Genomic DNA, 2,947 nt, shown 5'->3' with positions numbered 1-2,947 from the left:
CCTCTCCTCTCCTCTCCTCTCTCACAAACGCGCAGACGGCTTTTAAATGAGTTTTAAACAGCTTACATAATTCATTGGAGAAATCCCTGAACTCTTTGTACACACACACACACACACACACACACACACACACACACACACACACACACACACAGAGAGAGACACACACACACACACACACACACACACACACACACACAGACATACAGACGAGTGTGTAGTCCCATTGTGGGCCCCTCTGCTCTTGTGAGTGCATTCTTGTCTCCGCAGCCAGTCTAGACAGGTACACTTTCATGAATGCAGAGTGTGTGTGATGGTGTGTGTGTGTGAGCGTGTGAGAGTGTGTGGGATGGTGTGTGTGTGTGTGTGATGGTGTGTTTCCTCAGACAGCTCCTCTCTCATTCCTCCCCTTATGTGCAATGCACACGAAGTCTAGGGCCTCCGAATCGGATTTACTTTTCACACCAATCGAATCTTTTAATTTCGTAAATACGGAGGCTGGCAACGAGAGATTTGCGTAAACACGGAGGCAGCAGATTGCGGTGAACCGACTGTAGTACATACCTCACGCCTGTGGGTGGCGCTTTAGCGCTTTATTTACACAACTGAAAAAACGTGAAAAACCTAGAAGAAGAGACTCAAAAGCACAAGGTAAAGGAAGCAGCAAACGGATAAACAAATTACACAAGACATTCAAGCTCCAATTAACAACATTACATTATGATGGTTAATAAAATCAGTGGTCAGACTAAAGGATATGCGAAAATGAATTCTTTTTTCTATTGATAATAAAGAGTTTGGAACAGTAACATGAAATGTCTGTCATCCCATTGCCCATGATGCATTGCTCCGAGCATTTTACATACATTTATGAATAAAAAAGCAATTTAAATCGCTGGCCAATTTATATTTGTGGTCATGAAAGTTATGTTACGTCTGAATAAGAAGAATTAGATCAAGATAGGGGGCTAATCAAAAATCAGAAGACTGGGTTAATGTTAGTGAATTCGAGGCCCACCATGAGTGAGATTTTGAGGGAGAACAAGTTATTTATATACTGGTTGGAGATGGCGGAAAAGATCACGTGGGGCAGTGACGTCATCAGGTTGCGTGAAACCGTGCAGACGAACACCAGCCCCCGTACCGATTCAAATCTACTCACTTTCTACCCCGGACTGCGATCGTTGCAGAAACAAGGTGCGGATAGAGAGTGTTCGTATGGATGATAGGGCTATCTGTATTAGCTATCCGTATCAGTTTGACAAACTAGGCTCCATGTAAACGACACTTTAGTCTCCCCACAGACTGCAGCTCAGATAGGAATCAAGTTCAGAACTGTCCAGATCAGTTGGCTAGATTAACACTCACACACACACACACACACAGTCACACACACACACACACACACACACACACACACACACACACACACACACACACACAATCACATCCACCGTCACTCCAGAATAGTTCAGATGGATAGGCTAGATTAACACTCACACTAGGAAATACACTACACTACACTACATAGCTACACACATACACACACGCACACACTCACCCACACACACACACCACAACCACGTGACTCCAGAATAGTCCAGATGAGTGAGCTAGATTAACCCTTTACCCAAACAGGTACACACACACACACACACACACACACACACACACACACTGTCTGTCTGACTCCTGCCTCTCTCCAGTGTCTGTGAGAGTTATAGAGCGCTCAGCAGAAATCAATAGTGTAGCGCCGCATCGCTCTCACACCTCTGGTCTCAGTGTGTGTGTGTGTGTGTGTGTGTGTGTGTGTGTGTGTGTGTGTGTGTGTGTGTGTGTGTGTGTGTGTGTGTGTGTGTGTGTGTGTGTGTGTGTGCACCACAGCAGATGGGAAGTGAGAGTGTGTGAGTTGGGTCATGCTTTCTATGTGCCAACCCGAAAAACCCCAAGTCTTTGAGCTACGCTGACTTTGAACTGGCAGAACAGACCCTCCTTTCTTTCCTTCTCTCTCTCTCTCTCTCTCTCTCTTTCATTCCTTCTCTCTCTCTTTCTTTCCTTCTCTCTCTCTCTCTCTCTCTCTCTCTCTTTCATTCCTTCTCTCTCTCTTTCTTTCCTTCTCTCTCTCTCTCTCTCTCTCTCTCTTTCATTCCTTCTCTCTCTCTTTCTTTCCTTCTCTCTCTCTCTCTCTCTCTCTCTTTCATTCCTTCTTTCTTTCTTTCCTTCTCTCTCGGTCTCTTTCTCTCCATCTTCTGTCTTTCTCTTTTTCTGTCCTTCTTTCCTTCTCTCTTTCCTCCTACTTCTCTGTGGTCAGTAGAGAGTTCAGTGTTGTAGAGAGAAGGAGCTGATTGGCTGAGGTTCAGTAGAGTGAGGGGATTGGCTGAGGTTCAGTAGAGTGAGGGGATTGGCTGACTCTATAGTGGGTCAGGATAGTTCTACACTCTATGGTGGATCAGGATAGTCCTACACTCTATAGTGGATCAGGATAGTCCTACACTCTATAGTGGATCAGGATAGTCCTACACTCTATAGTTGATCAGGATAGTCCTACACTCTATAGTGGATGGGGATAGTCCTACACTCTATAGTGGATCAGGATAGTCCTACACTCTATAGTGGATCAGGATAGTCCTACACTCTATAGTGGATGGGGATAGTCCTACACTCTATAGTGGATCAGGATAGTCCTACACTCTATAGTGGATCAGGATAGTCCTTCACTCTATGGTGGATCAGGATAGTTCTACACTCTATGGTGGATCAGGATAGTCTTACACTCTATGGTGGATCAGGATATTTCTACACTATAGTGTACACTCTATGGTGGATCAGGATAGTCCTTCATTCAATGGTGGATCAGGATAGTCCTACACTCTATGGTGGATCAGGATAGTCCTACACTCTATGGTGGATCAGGGTAGTTCTACACTCTATGGTGGATCAGGATAGT

Source organism: Sprattus sprattus (assembly GCF_963457725.1).
Source record: "Sprattus sprattus genome assembly, contig: scaffold_140, whole genome shotgun sequence".
Classification (NCBI taxonomy): Eukaryota; Metazoa; Chordata; class Actinopteri; order Clupeiformes; family Clupeidae; genus Sprattus; species Sprattus sprattus.
Note: the sequence above shows the minus strand (reverse complement) of the source record.